Source organism: Schistocerca piceifrons, chromosome 8, assembly GCF_021461385.2.
Source record: "Schistocerca piceifrons isolate TAMUIC-IGC-003096 chromosome 8, iqSchPice1.1, whole genome shotgun sequence".
Classification (NCBI taxonomy): Eukaryota; Metazoa; Arthropoda; class Insecta; order Orthoptera; family Acrididae; genus Schistocerca; species Schistocerca piceifrons.
Window position 1 is genome coordinate 172,314,089 of NC_060145.1, and position 15,680 is coordinate 172,329,768.

Below are 15,680 nucleotides of genomic sequence, written 5' to 3' on the forward strand. Positions count from 1 at the left end.
AGGGGATACTTTTACTGCAATGAAACCATTATTTTTTGTCAAAAACATTGAAAATAAACTTGAGGAAGTGGAGACTGAGGAAAATGCAAAATGGGTTATTATTAATTAAATCTTCCTCTGCTGCCCAGTCTACAGCTCAGCGGGGAAGTGATCATCTAGGTGACATACTTGTGACCATCACCCCACACAAAACTTTGAACATGATCCAAGGACTCATCTTCCTCAAAGATCTTGCACTCCAAACAGATCAGAAACTGTGGTCTAATCTCCAGAGGTGAGGCATACATTTTACCAGCTGTGTACAAAAAGAGCCCAAGGATAATTTGTATGGATACAGATACCTTTATCTTAACCTTTGGTGGGAGTGTCGTCTCAGAGAAGGTTAAGATCATGGTGTACAGGTATGTTGCAAAACTATGCATCCCACCACCTATGAAGTTCTTCAGATGTTTGGGCCTCAGGCATACGTTATCCCACTGCACTGTGGGTCCAAAATATGGCAGCTGTCAACAATCAAGCCATGAAGATGTCCTTGTGAACATCCACATTTATGTGTCAACTGTGCAGAACATCACCATCCATGTTCACCAGTTTTCAAAAAAGAACAGATGCTCCAGTAACAGAAATCTATTGATTGTCAATCATATACTGAGGCACAGAAGAAATATTAATGCCTACATCCTGTTGGATTTGACAATTAATTACACTATCATCATGACTCTGACCCCTCCCCCCACCCCCATCGTGGTCTTCCTCAAACCATATCTCCCATCTCCCACCAATCTCCACACCCATGATTCCCACAGCAGCTTCTCCGGGAAACAATTCCTGCACACGACCGTAGAAGTATTCTTCTTTGGCATCTACCTTTGGCAGGGCTCCCTCTCAGGAGGCAACCACCAGTCAAAGGCCTGACATCAAACAATCCCAGGGCAGTCGAATAGCCCCTTAAACAAACTGTACCCACCAAAGGGTATGAAGGAAGAGAAGGAGAAGAAGAAGAAGAAGAAGAAGAAGAAGAAGAACTGGGAAAAGGCTCCTCCAGTGCTCCTGGAGGTGCCATATCCCCCTCCCTCCATGTATTCTGAGCAGATGTTTGTGGCTGTGGTTCCATCCTCACTGGTGACAAGCATTGATCCTGCACCATGTCCAGCCCTCCTGGCCACTTCATGCCTAGCTTGGACACCAGCCACATGGCCATTCAGAGGAACTGTAATGGCACTGCTGTCACCTGCCAGAACCACAACACCTTATTGTCTCCTCTTCTGTGATTTGTATTGCTCTACAGTAAATGCACTCCATTGGTGGCCATTTTTTTTAATGCTCCACAGTTATCGAGTGTTCTGTCACAAGTGTGCTGGTCCCAAGAAGTCATCTGGAGGGATCTGTACTCTGGTTCGTACAGATGTCGTCGGTGAATGGATTCTCATTCGTATCTCATTGGAGGCAATAGGGGTGTGGGTGCAAACAAGCTCAGCAATTATAATTTGCAACGTTCACCCACCTTCAGGCAGACCATATACTTACTTTGAATTGTCCACATTAATCTAACAATTTTTCCCCCTTTTTTCCTGTGTGGGGACTTCAGCACACACCACTCCATGTGGGTGAGTGCTGCTTCATATGGTAGGGGCCTTCTAATTGATGATCTCTTCCCGTAATCTTGTAGCTTCTCTATAGTGGTCATTACACAGTGACATTGTGACAGTGATCACTTTCTGGTTGTTCTGTCATTTCCTTACTACTGCCAGACTGACCAAATACAACACTGGGCACTTCACCAAGCCAACTGGCCTTTCTATATCTTTGTTGTTACATTTGCCATCTCTATGTTGGATTATCTTCATGAGGTTGTGCAAGGCATTTCAGACATGATGATCCACACCACTGGAGCTGCTACTCCCCTTTCTAAGTGTCTCCCTCACAGTTGACGAATGCCATGGTAGACCAAAGACAATGCAATAGCTGTTCTAGGATAACCCCACATTGATTCAAATGACATCCTTCGTAAACGAACCTTATCACTTTAAAGAGACTGCACATTAGGGGTAACTTTTCAATCTAATGCAGTAAGAACTAATGCTGGGTGCACTACATCTCCTCTCTGTGGATATGTGCCTCTTACTCTTGGGTGTAGATCAAGCTCCATGGTCTTACAGGCCACCAACATTCAAAGTTGTTCTGGGTCTTGTCCCACATATTGGTCTTTGTACTGATTTATTGGTTCTTGTGGAACACCTTGTGACCCACTTTGTAACGGTAATAGTATCCTCTTCCTATCCAGCTACCTTTCTACTAAAAAAGTAACAAGTTGAAGACACCTCCTTATGTTTCACTCCCCACCAAGCTGAATCCTATAACAAACCTTTCACTTCAGATTCTTGCCTCCGCCGACGATACATCCCCAGGCCCTGATTCAGTTCAGTCGTATGATGCAGCACCTAAATGTTCACCAAAGGCAACATGTCCTCAGGGTCTTCATCCACCACTGGCTTAAAGGTGCCTTCCCCTTGCAGTGGAGAGATAGCACAGTTATTGAATTCTTAAGCAGACAAGAACCTGACATGTCTCCACAGCAGCCAGTTGATTAGCCCAACCAACGTACCCTGTACACTGCTTGAAAGGTTGGCTGTCCACAGATTATGCTGGTTTCTTGAATCTTAGGACCTTTTATCCCCCTGTCAGTGTGGTTTCCGGGAGGGACATCCACAGCCAACCATCTGCTTAGATTGGAAACAACAATCTGACATCTTTTTTATAAATGCCAATGCCTTGTCACAATATTTTTCGACTGTATAAGCTGTATAACACTGCTTGGAGCCATCACGTTTTACTCACTCTCCATGACTACGACTTTTTAGGTCCCCTACAAATTTTTATTCATCAGTTTTTATCCCACTGGTTGTTCAGAGTTACTCAGCACTTCAGTCTCCCCACGAGTCCAAGAGAAATTCGTCCCACAGGCCTCTGTCTTCCTCATCGCCATTATGGGTTAGTGACCTCTATTGGGCTGCTGGTCACCACTGGGTTGCATGTCGATGAGTTTTGCATTTGGTACAGCCCCCACTCTCGGGTCTGTGCTGAATGCTAGACCTAAGGTACCATTTGGCAGGCCTCCGCATGCACTCTTCCACACAGTTTCCAGTTCTCTCCTACAAAAACACATGCCATGCATTTCTGCCATTGTACCATGGTCCATCTTGACCAGGAACTCTAGTTAGGTATGCAGCACCTGAATATTGTAGCATAGTCCCATTTCTCTGGCCTCCTTTTTGGTTGAATGTTGCCCACATTCATTTCCTGAAGGCTATCTTCATGCAGAAGCTGCACTCCATATCTTTGCTCACCCAGCTTGAGGTGCAGATCGTGCTACTCTTATCTGTACTTACTGGGTCCTGGTTTCAACCTGACTGGACTATAATTCCCAGGTTTATGACTTGGTGGCACCTTCAACTTGAAAACTGTTAGGCCCAGTCCCCCATCAAGAATGCATCTGGCCATTGGAGCCGTTCAGACTAGTCCTGTAGACAGTGTTCTTGTTGAAGTGGGGATCCTGCCCCTTCAGATTCAACAGTACAAGCTCTTGGTCATGTATACAATCAAAATTCAACAATTCTCTCATCATACAGTGTTTCCTATTCTCTCTATACATGAGGGGTGTTTTCCTGATACCTCCGGTGAAACTAGCAGTTGGAATGTGCCTCCCTTCCCTCTGCCAAGATCTCTATCTCCCCTTCCTGAATTGTGCTCACCATGTTTTCTCACACACTCATCCTTGAATGGTTCCTAGGCCACAGATTAGGGCCGATCTCTTCCAGGTCGTAAAGTCTTGGTCATTGCCATGACCTCTAGGTATCTGTTAGGTCCATTTCTTAGAGTTCCAGTATGGTCCCATCTTTTACATCAAAGGCCATAAAACTATGGCATTGTACTTACAGCAGAGCTGACAGCTGTTAACAGCATCTACATTTTAGTAAACAGGCTTCCCCTGACCATTTTTTAATATGTGCTGACTCAGTGGGCAATCTCCCGTCTATTGACCGTTGCTATTCTTGCCACCTTTCGGTCTCTGCTATTCATGATCTTCTCACTGGCCTTCATTATACTGCCTGCTCAGTTGTCTTTCTCTGGGTCTCAAGTCATGTGGGTATCCTGGGGAGAACCTGGCCAATCGTTTGGCTAGAGGAGCATCTACTTGCTCTCTGTTTGCCTGTTTGCTTTGCTGACACCAGGTGTGGATTTGAAGGTGCAGATGAGATGTGTTCTGTGAAGAAAACAGTTCCTGGAGATTTACTGTGACCGTGAATTTGTAATCAGAAAATGTTTAAAGAAAAACTGCAGGAAGAAAATTAATATTGTGTAAACCCCACAAACCTGTTTTACTTCCGTAAATGTCAAAAGCACACCTCTATATGAGGAGTTTCCAAATCCTGTTAAACTCCTGATAATAAAATACTTTGATAGCGGAAAACAGTAAAACAATCTGAAGCTAATTTGATAAATAATGACACAGTGTACTGTAATTTTGCTTAAAAGTAACTAACCAAGATAAATTTGCACCTAAACATGAATGAATGGGAATATGACATTAAGTGGCGTACTTTAACAACTGTCAGATTCAAAATTCCCTCCAATATGCTAAGTTGAATCAATGGTGAATAAGCTAGTTCTTTGTAATTGGTTGGTGTAAATAATGTCAATGGCAGATGCTTCAAATCACACGTTTAGCCACGTTTTGCAGTGCAACACACAAATTCTCCTGTCTAAATTACTGCAGATACACATCAAAGCAGGCCCTTCCAAAAGACACATACAACGCATGCAATGACTAATGCAAATACTATGAAGAACAGAAACAAATAAATGATGGCAATAACTACTGTTAGGGGTGGGGTCAGCAATCACTGAAGGTGAACAGTCTTTACAATACACTACTTTTATTTATAGAGAGAAATATTAAGAGATAGTCTGTTACAAAGCATAAAGGAATAAAATTGGTTACAATTGTGTTTCTCGAAGAGTGGAATGTTTTTAGGTGTTAGCTGTTCTGTGCCTGCGTGAGGTGGTGATGACGGCAGAAGCAGTTTGAAGTTGCTGATATGAATGAAGTTTATCCAGTCGTGTCCTTGGCATTAAACTGTCCTCTTTCCTTACATCTTGTTTGGGCTGTCAGTGGTAATAAGTGGCGTAGCATCCATTTGTTGTAGACCGGAAGAAAGCAACTGCTTATGCAGCACCTGAAGGTCGTATTAATGCAACTGCAACTTTCACACACGACAGTTTGGTACGGTCCACATGACGTGTTTAAATTAACGTTCCACTTGCTATACTTCACCAATTGTGAAGCTAGACAGTCCATCTACTATTAATATTCATGGTTCACAATAATACTATTCCTGCGAATACAGTCACTTACGTAGCAACACAGTTCAGTTTCCACATTGGCAGTTAGTGTTTTTGCACACATCATATATCGTAGTCAAGAAAATGAGCAATATTAAATTCAGTTTATGTAATGCAGTTCAGTTCTAAAACGATGACAATACTGTCTGTTCACGAGTGCCTTGTCACCACCACAGGCATCATTCTGCAAATACCAACAGCGTTTGCGTAATACAATGTCCTTTTAGAATATCCATCATAAAGTTAAATTCCTAACCGGTCTAACACAAACACATCAGGTATTAATATTGCATTAAACACACACCATTGCTACACACAGTAGTCAGTACTTGCTTCCATATCACCATGCTTTCACACCAACCCTCCGGTCTGTTCCACACTGTTCGACCCGACAACTGCCGATACCTCTCTCGCTCCACAGTTCTTAAAACACTTCTGCCTATTGCTTTCTGTTTCACACAATACATTTAATAAAGCTATTTGAAAGATCCCCAGAAACAAAATCCAAGTCTTTACATAAGGAACTCGTACAGAAAATAGCACAGCAATGTGCTTCGACAGTGTGTGTAGATCGGTGCTATGTATGTCGTGAAAACGTAACCGTTGACGACACCACATTTATATACAAGAAAGGAAACCCACAAGTGAATAAAGAAGCCTCAACAGTGGACAAAGTTCAGTGCTTGATAAACAGTGATAATTCAAATAACAAAAACAGTGCACCTAAAATTGTAGTAGACGGCAACACGTGTACACAAAACACGTGTGGTTGCGTAACATAAAGTTCCGATCGCGTACGTGAACAAACACAACGGAAAAATAACGGAAAAATATTTGGAGACAGTCATACTCGCAATATTTCGACATGCATGTCGAACTCTGCTCAAGATGGTTCGTGTATATCAGCAATTGTTAAACCAGGAGCAAAATTCGTGAATGTGGTAGAAGACATACACACAGAATGTGCTAAATTCACGGAAAAAGACTGTGTTGCAATAATCGCAGGAGCAAACGATGTTTATTGCAACGAGGCCAGCACTTTCATTAAAAAGCTACTCGTATTGCTGCAGTTATTACAGCATACAAACATAATACTAACAACTGTGCCCACGAGATATGACCTGGCAGACTGGTCTTGTGTGAACAGAGAAATTCGCCTAACGAATAGTAAACTGAAACACTTTTGCACTAAGTTTACGAATGTGACACTACTGGATACAGACAGGTATGAGAGACACTGCTTCACAAAGCATGGACTACATCTAAATCAGTTTGGCAAAAATAAACTAGCAGCAGACATTGGAAAAGCTTTTCATGAAATGATAGGCCTAAACAATAACGATCATGAAAGCAGACCAGTCATAGCCCTAACTAACGAGGGAAACTAGTGAGCTGGGCCAACTCTAGCAGGATTTGGTCCAGTAACAAAAATCTGCAACATGTAATTAATACACTAACGAAAGTTCACTCAAACAGCAATACAATTAAAGACAAACAAAAGTTAACAGTGTTTCATCAGAACATAAGAGGCCTATACTGCAAGCTGGATCAGTTCACAGCAAATATAGAAGACACAAAAGGTATAAACAGTGCCCACATTCTGTGTCTAACAGAACACCACATCACTGCTGGTATTGAAGTGGTCCCTATTCCCAACTATGTTTTGGCAACGTCTTATTGCAGGAACTATATGGACAAAGGAGGAGTAGCTGTATATGTAAAAAACAATGTCTTGTTCACGGCAATAGATGTACAAAGATTCTGCTTTGAGCTACATTTTGAAGTATGTGCTATAGAGGTGCCAGACACTGTCTCCAGATTAACAGTTGTGGCAGTTTACAGGGCACCATCTGGTAATTTTAAAGTGTTTGTTAAACAATTAGATACTCTTTTGTTGTACTTAAGTAGAAAAAGTAGGGGCATGGTAGTTGTTGGGGATTTTAACATAGATTTCTTGGTTAATTCTCCCTGCAAGGTGGAGTTTGAAAATCTCATGGGCACGTACAACCTTGTTCCCGTGGTTAGCTCGCCCACCAGAACCACAACCTCTTCCAGTACTCTCATTGATAACGTTTTTGTTGATCAGAGTAAAGTCAGCCATATTAATATTGAAATGGTTATAAATGGTCTGTCTGACCATGACGGACAACGAGTTACTTTCAACAGCTTGGGAATTCCTCTGAGTGACACCTCACTTAGATGGAAAACAGTAAGGAAAATAAGTGAGGAAGCTATTCAAATGTTCAGAACATGTCTTCAGCATACTGACTGGACACCTGTTTATCTAGCAGAAACTGCTAATTCAAAATACAATTTATTCACAAATGAGATAGCAGGTACCTTTGAAAGTGTATTTCCAAAAAAGTCATACAGAGTCCAACCTGCTAGGTCTGCAAAAAAACCATGGCTCACTAAGGGCATCATAGCTTCCTGTCAGAGAAAAAGACAACTCTACATAGCATCAAAGACTTCTAACAACCCTGCTCAGCTAAAACATTATAAACTCTACTGTAAAATTCTTGCCAAAGTAATTAAAAACTCTAAAAGTATGTGTATAGCATCTGAAATTACTAATTCTGAAAATAAAATTAAAACAATCTGGAATGTGATAAAGAGAGAAACAGGGACCGTAAACTACACCAAAGACAAAAATATTGTTTTAACTGTTGACGACTCAGAGATAACTAATAGTGAGGAAATTGCTGAAATCTTTAACCAACATTTTTTAACTGTCCCAACACAGATAGGTTGCCATGGTTCTGTAGATAAAGCTGCCTGTATAATGAAAAATAATTTTCCAGAACCTTTCAGTCAAATAAGTGTGCTTCCCATTACTGCCAATGAAATCAAAAAAATCATACAGTCTTTGAAAAATAGACATTCTGCTGGTATCGGCGATATTTCAAGCAAGCTGTTGAAGGCTTGCTGTAGTGAAGTGGCCGAAGTTTTGTCTCACATCTGCAACACATCCATGCAACAAGGAGTGTTTCCAGACAGAATGAAATACTCTGTTGTCAGGCCCCTGTACAAAGCAGGGGATGCTACAAATGTGTCAAACTATCGCCCTATCTCTCTATTAACAACATTTTCAAAAGTCCTAGAAAAAGCTCTGTACAACAGGATTGTGGCACACCTTGGTGACCTGAACATCATTAACAGTCAGCAGTTTGGTTTTCAAAAGGGAGTTGCAATAGATAACACAATTTTCTCATTCACAAATGATATTCTAGAGTCTATAAACAGCAAGAGGCTGCCAATTGGTGTCTTATGCGACCTATCAAAGGCGTTCGACTGTGTAGATCACCAGATACTCTTCAAGAAGGCCTGTCATTATGGAATTACAGGACCTGTAGGGAACTGGTTAAAATCGTACCTCGAAAATAGGAAACAGAAGATTATTCTAGATGTTTCAGATAGTGTATCACAATATACAGTGGACTCTGAGTGGGGAATTGTGCAGCATGGAGTGCCACAGGGATCAGTGCTTGGGCCCTTGCTGTTCCTCATATATGTTAATGACCTGCCTTTATCCATCAATAAACAGTGTAAATTTACAATGTTCGCTGATGATACGAGCATTGTGGTGGATAATGTGTTAACTTCTGACTTAGAATCCGAGGTCAATGATATCCTTAAAGAAGTTCTGGGTTGGTTTAGTATTAACTCCCTTTCAAAAAACCTGAAAAAAAAAACAATTTTATCGAGTACCAGACAACCCACAAAAACCCAAAAGAAATAGTTATCACACAGAATGATCAGATGATAAAGCAAGTGTACTTATCAAAATTCCTAGGCGTATACGTGGACAGTAGGCTAAACTGGGAACATCACGTTCTACAAACACTAAAATGGCTGACATCGGCAACATTTGCTTTACGAATTTTGTCACGCTTCAATGACATTACCATCTCAAAGTCAGCTTACTTTGGCTATTTTCATTCAGTCATGTGTTATGGCATCATCTTCTGGGGCAATGCACCTGCCGCAAAGAAAATCCTCACAGCACAAAAAAGAGCAATAAGAATCATTTGTGGTGTACTCCCACGAACCTCATGTCGAAATTTTTTTTAAACGACTTGAAATACTGACAGCAACATCTCAGTACATATATTCACTGATGTGCTTCATAATAAATAACCCCACTCTGTATGAAACAAATTGCCTACATCATGAACATAACACCAGAAGAAAAGAGGATTTCCATTGTGAGTTAAAGAACTTTACACTTATTCAGAAAGGGGTAAAGTACGCTGGAACGAAAATTTCCAATTCCCTACCCAACAGCATCAAAAGTATAAGGAGTAGTACATCAGTATTTAAACGTAGCTTGAAAAATTATTTACTTGAGACCTCACTTTATTCACTAGAGGAATTCTTTCAGAGAAATAAGTAAAACCCAGATTGGAAAGACGTTTTTAAATTTTTTGACACTGTTTACTGTTAAACTAATGTAATAATGCCGTAACGTAAAAATTCCTGTTTTTCTCATTTCCATTTTTGGGTCACTTTTAAACCCAAAGTGGGAAGTTTTGATTACTGTTCAAGGTTAAAATAAATGCAATAATGCCCTAAATATGAAACTGCTATCTTCACATTTATGTTGACTAGTTTTTAAGCTAATAAGTATGACTTTTGTGCACTGTTATTAATACTATAACAATGTCTTTATTCTATGTATTTTATTGTGTATATTGACATGTTCCACATCTGAGCGACTTGCTCACATGTACAGATCTATGGAACAAGTATATAAATAAATAAAAATAAAATAAACACACACTTCATGTTCTACACTGGATAACCATATGAAAAATATTCTACGTCATCGGCAATGTGTCCATGGAGTACAAGGTAGTAAAAGAAAAGAAAAAAATTATATCTCATTATTAGCCATGGCATCAAAGTTCTCTCTAGGAAATGGAACGACGTCTGGTAGGCTATTGCCCCATGTAATAATCACCACACAATCAAGGAGACTACTGCAGCATGGTATGCTTCCTTCCATTTCCACCAGAAGGAATCCGTAGTCCTATGTTGTCTCCACATCGATGTTACAAGGTTAACCGATAGTTTCCTTTTGTGTAACATGCCACACCCACATTGTGGTTGTGGAGTCTTACAAACTGTTACTTATATCTTGGTGGGATTCCTCCTCCTTTTGGTTCTCTGTGCTAAGTATGCACTTCCAGATTCATTACCTCTAATATTGGCAGCTGTATTATTATTGGATGATTCGTGGATTGTTGAACTGCCTTACAGTTTTCCATGGAACTGGTTTAAGATTTCAGTGTACCTCTGGAGCAGGGCCAGGACAATTGGGGATGGGGCGTCTCCCACTGTGTACTAGGTTTGAACAATCCCCGACTCTACCTCTTTGACCAGGCCGCTCTTTCAACCCTCTTTTACTCTGTTTTAATCACTTTTTGATTCAGTCAGTCTCCTTTCTGCTACACCCAATTTTCTGTTCTGGGTATCATACTCTTTTGAATAGTGGATGCTCTTGGCTGTAATGGATCAGGGGTGGTGGGGCAGCTGCAGATGGGACTTTCCCTGATGCAGAGCCCCGGGGGATGCTCTCCTGCTGACTCCCCTATCCCTTCGTCTTACTTTTGTAATTGACACCACAAAAGATGTCCATGATGATTTGTACTTCTCTGTGTCACTGTTATGAAGCTCATGACTAGATTAGAAAACATTCATGGATGTCTCTTCTCTTTCTGTGCACCATTCCTGGATGGAAGGACTGATGACCTTGTTGTCAGGTTTCTTCCCCCTTCCCCCCCTCTCCCCCGCAACTGACCAACTCTAATCTTTCTTGAAAACTGGAGTTACCTAGGTTATTTCCAATGTGTCTGAAAAACTTCCTGACATTAATATACTGGTAATTGCAGTGGAAATATATCCCATCAGTTCAAAAAGCTTCAAAATTGTTTGATAAAAAACAGAGAAAAAATAGGATTGTGGTTTTAATGCTTCAGGTGTTCTACATAGTCATCATCGTTCCCCCCCCCCCCCCCACTCTTCTTGAGAACCACACAAACATCATTCTTACAACCATATAAAACCACCAGAAAAGTATTCTTTTGGATGTTGTCCAATTTGCACATCGCATTGGCTTGAATGTCGGGTATGTCATCAAAGCAGTAATTTCTGCAGCTTACCATTTTGTTGTAGGTCCTTATTTGTAACACCAAGACTCTTTCCCCTTTATGCTTTTTTTCCAAAAAGCAATTGTCCACATTTGAAATTTTTATCAAGTCATTGCAAGAATCCACATGTCACTATTTTTGTTTGGGAGTCAAGTGAATCAGAGAAAAAAAAATTTGCACACAATTTTCTGTCCTTGAAATCACTCTGGATGCCTTGAACACTTGATTTAAAGATGTTGCAATTTGTAAGACGAAAATGTTTAACTTATTGTGCAACTTAACTCTGTCTTTTCCAACTGATTCGTTGAATGCCCATTTGTTGTTTGCAGTTGTTATTTCAAAGTGCCACCATAGTTACTTTGCTGACACCAGAAATAAAATAAGTCTCGCAACTTCTTGAATGGTGACAAATGTCTGCTTGTGTCTGTGTATGTGTGGATGGATATGTGTGTGTGTGCGAGTGTATACCTGTCCTTTTTTCCCCCTAAGGTAAGTCTTTCCGCTCCCGGGATTGGAATGACTCCTTACCCTCTCCCTTAAAACCCATATCCTTTTGTCTTTCCTTCTCCTTCCCTCTTTCCTGACGAGGCAACCATTGGTTGCGAAAGCTAGAATTTTGTGTGTATGTTTGTGTTTGCTTGTGTGTCTATCGACCTGCCAGCGCTTTTGTTTGGTAAGTTTCATCATCTTTCTTTTTAGATATATTTTTCCCACGTGGAATGTTTCCCTCTATTTTATATATATATATATATATATATATATATATATATATATATATATATATATATATATATATATATATATAAAAAAAGAAAGATGATGAAACTTACCAAACAAAAGCGCTGGCAGGTCGATAGACACACAAACATACACACAAAATTCTAGCTTTCGCAACCTATGGTTGCCTCGTCAGGAAAGAGGGAAGGAGAAGGAAAGACAAAAGGATATGGGTTTTAAGGGAGAGGGTAAGGAGTCATTCCAATCCCGGGAGCGGAAAGACTTACCTTAGGGGGAAAAAAGGACAGGTATACACTCGCACACACACACATATCCATCCACACATACACAGACATAAGCAGACATTTGTAAAGGCAGAGAGTTTGTTTTTGAAAGACAGGTGAGGTATGAGCGGCGGCAAATTGAAATTAGAAATTAGCGGAGATTGAGGCCTGGCGGATAGCGAGAAGAAAGGATATGCTGAAGGGCAAGTTCCCATCTCCGGAGTTCTGACAGGTTGGTGTTAGTGGGAAGTATCCAGATAACCCGGACGGTGTAACACTGTGCCAAGATGTGCTGGCCGTGCACCAAGGCATGTTTAGCCACAGGGTGATCCTCATTACCAACAAACACTGTCTGCCTGTGTCCATTCATGCGAATGGACAGTTTGTTGCTGGTCATTCCCACATAGAACGCTTCACAGTGTAGGCAGGTCAGTTGGTAAATCACGTGGGTGCTTTCACACGTGGCTCTGCCTTTGATCGTGTACACCTTCCGGGTTACAGGACTGGAATAGGTGGTGGTGGGAGGGTGCATGGGACAGGTTTTACACCGGGGGCGGTTACAGGGGTAGGAGCCAGAGGGCAGGGAGGGTGGTTTGGGGATTTCATAGGGATGAACTAAGAGGTTGCGAAGGTTAGGTGGACGGCGGAAAGACACTCTTGGTGGAGTGGGGAGGATTTCATGAAGGATGGATCTCATTTCAGGGCAGGATTTGAGGAAGTCGTATCCCTGCTGGAGAGCCACATTCAGAATCTGATCCAGTCCCGGAAAGTATCCTGTCACAAGTGGGGCACTTTTGGGGTTCTTCTGTGGAAGGTTCCGGGTTTGAGGAGATGAGGATGTAGCTCTGGTTATTTGCTTCTGTACCAGGTCGGGATTTGCCTTTACAAATGTCTGCTTATGTCTGTGTATGTGTGGATGGATATGTGTGTGTGTGCGAGTGTATACCTGTCCTTTTTTCCCCCTAAGGTAAGTCTTTCCGCTCCCGGGATTGGAATGACTCCTTACCCTCTCCCTTAAAACCCATATCCTTTTGTCTTTCCTTCTCCTTCCCTCTTTCCTGACGAGGCAACCATTGGTTGCGAAAGCTAGAATTTTGTGTGTATGTTTGTGTTTGTTTGTGTGTGTCTATCGACCTGCCAGCGCTTTTGTCTGGTAAGTTTCATCATCTTTCTTTATATATATATATATATATATATATATATATATATATATATATATATATATATATATATATAATATAAAAATAAATAAATAATAAATAAAATAATAATAAAAAAATAGTGGAATAAATAGTTGTGTGGAAAAAATAGGAGTTTTGAGTGAAAGAATTGCAGGAATTGCAGGAAAACCATTTGTAGGTCTACACAACTAGAAATCTTTTGTAAATACAAAACAGGTCGAACTAAACTTCAGCCTAATTTATCAGTGTGCTGGTATTGCCTCAGTTTGTTATACATTGGGATATTAAGAAATTTTACACACATTGTCATTTAGTGTGTGCCCATTGATGTCTTTTTTTGCTACCTGCAATCCGTTTTTTTTTTGTCTGGAATTGTGTAGTTGGTTTTTGTAAGGTCAAGATTTCAGTAGTTTACTGCAAACCAGTTGTATGGCTATTCAAATGTTCTTCAGGCAGTGTATTATCAGCAAACAACACAGTGTAGTGTTCATTAGATCATAAATTGCTTTCTTTGTAGAAAATTCTCAACAGAAGTCAAAGTGAGCTGTTGTAAGTTAGCTTCTCAAAAGAGAGAGAGAGAGAGAGAGAGAGAGAGAGAGAGAGAGAGAGAGAGAGAGAGACAGTTCAGAAAGGAAGAGGAATAGGATTATAATTAGAGGTAACTTGCATATCTCCACATTTATAAATCAGTATTGCTACTGTACATTCTAATCTAACAATGGAAAATCCAGGTTGGAATATCAACGATATTAGGAAAAGGATAGATAGCTACTCTCTGTAAAGATGACCCACTGAGTTGCACACAGACACAACAAAAAAGACTTTCACATATTATAGCTTGGCCAGTGCCTTCTTCAGCAAAGAAAACACACACACATTCACACAAACATGCACATGTCTGCTACCACCGGTAGCTCCAACCAGTCAAAGCTGCTTTAGGCTTTGGCCTAAAGCTATAATGTGTAAGAATCTTGTCTATGTGCCTGTCTGCAACTCAACAGGTCATCATTATGGTGAATGTATTCCAGTGTTTCATGAAATATATCTTGACTCATTGACTGATTACAAAGGTACCTCAAAAGGTGTTATCAAGTTGTTCTGTGCTTTTATATCTCTAGATATATTACGGAAATATAGTATTCAGCATAGTAAATGCATTATTGTAGCCATGATAGACACAAAGCCCACACCTACCACAGGTAGAAGTTTATGTGCCAACAAGCTTCGCAGATGATGAAGAGATTGAAGAAACGTATGATGTGATAAAAGAAATTATTCAGATAGTTAAGGGAGACAAAAATTTGATAGTCACGGGGGACTGGTGTATAAAAAGGAAGAGAAGGAAAAGTAGTAGATGAATATGAACTGGGGGGTAAGGAGTGATAGGGAAATGGAAAAGAGTGTTTGGCGTCATTGGCTGGGAGGCCCCTTACGGGGCAGGTCCGGCCACGTTGGTGCAGGTCTTATTACATTCAACACCACAAAGGGCAGCCTGCGTGCCCGGTGGGGATGAAATGATGATGAAGACAACACAACACCCAGTCCCTGAGCGGAGAAAATCCCTGACCCAGCCGGGAATCCAACCCCGGCCCGTAGGACGGCACTCCGTCACACTGACCACTCAGCAATCGGGCCGGGTATGATAGGGGAAGCTGACTGCTAGAATTTTGCACAGAGCATAACCTAATCATAGCGAACACTTGATTTAAGAATCATGAAAGAAGGTTTTATACATGGAAGAGGCCTGGAGACAGTGGGAGGTTTCAGATAGATTATATAATGGTAAGACAGAGGTTCAGGAACCAGGTTTTAAACTGTAAGACATTTCCAGGAGCAGATGTGGACTCTGACCACAATTTATTGGTTATGAACTGTAGATTAAAACTAAATAAACAGCAAAAAGGCACTAATTTAAGGAGATGGGACCTTGATAAACTGAAAGAACC

At 40.8% G+C, this 15,680-nt stretch overlaps 1 protein-coding gene across 3 annotated transcripts in view; it reads left to right on the forward strand.

Annotated features, from left to right (window-relative positions):
- Positions 1 to 15,680, forward strand: part of LOC124711259 (putative fatty acyl-CoA reductase CG5065) — a 492,981-nt gene that overhangs the window by 453,850 nt on the left and 23,451 nt on the right. The window lies entirely within an intron of this gene.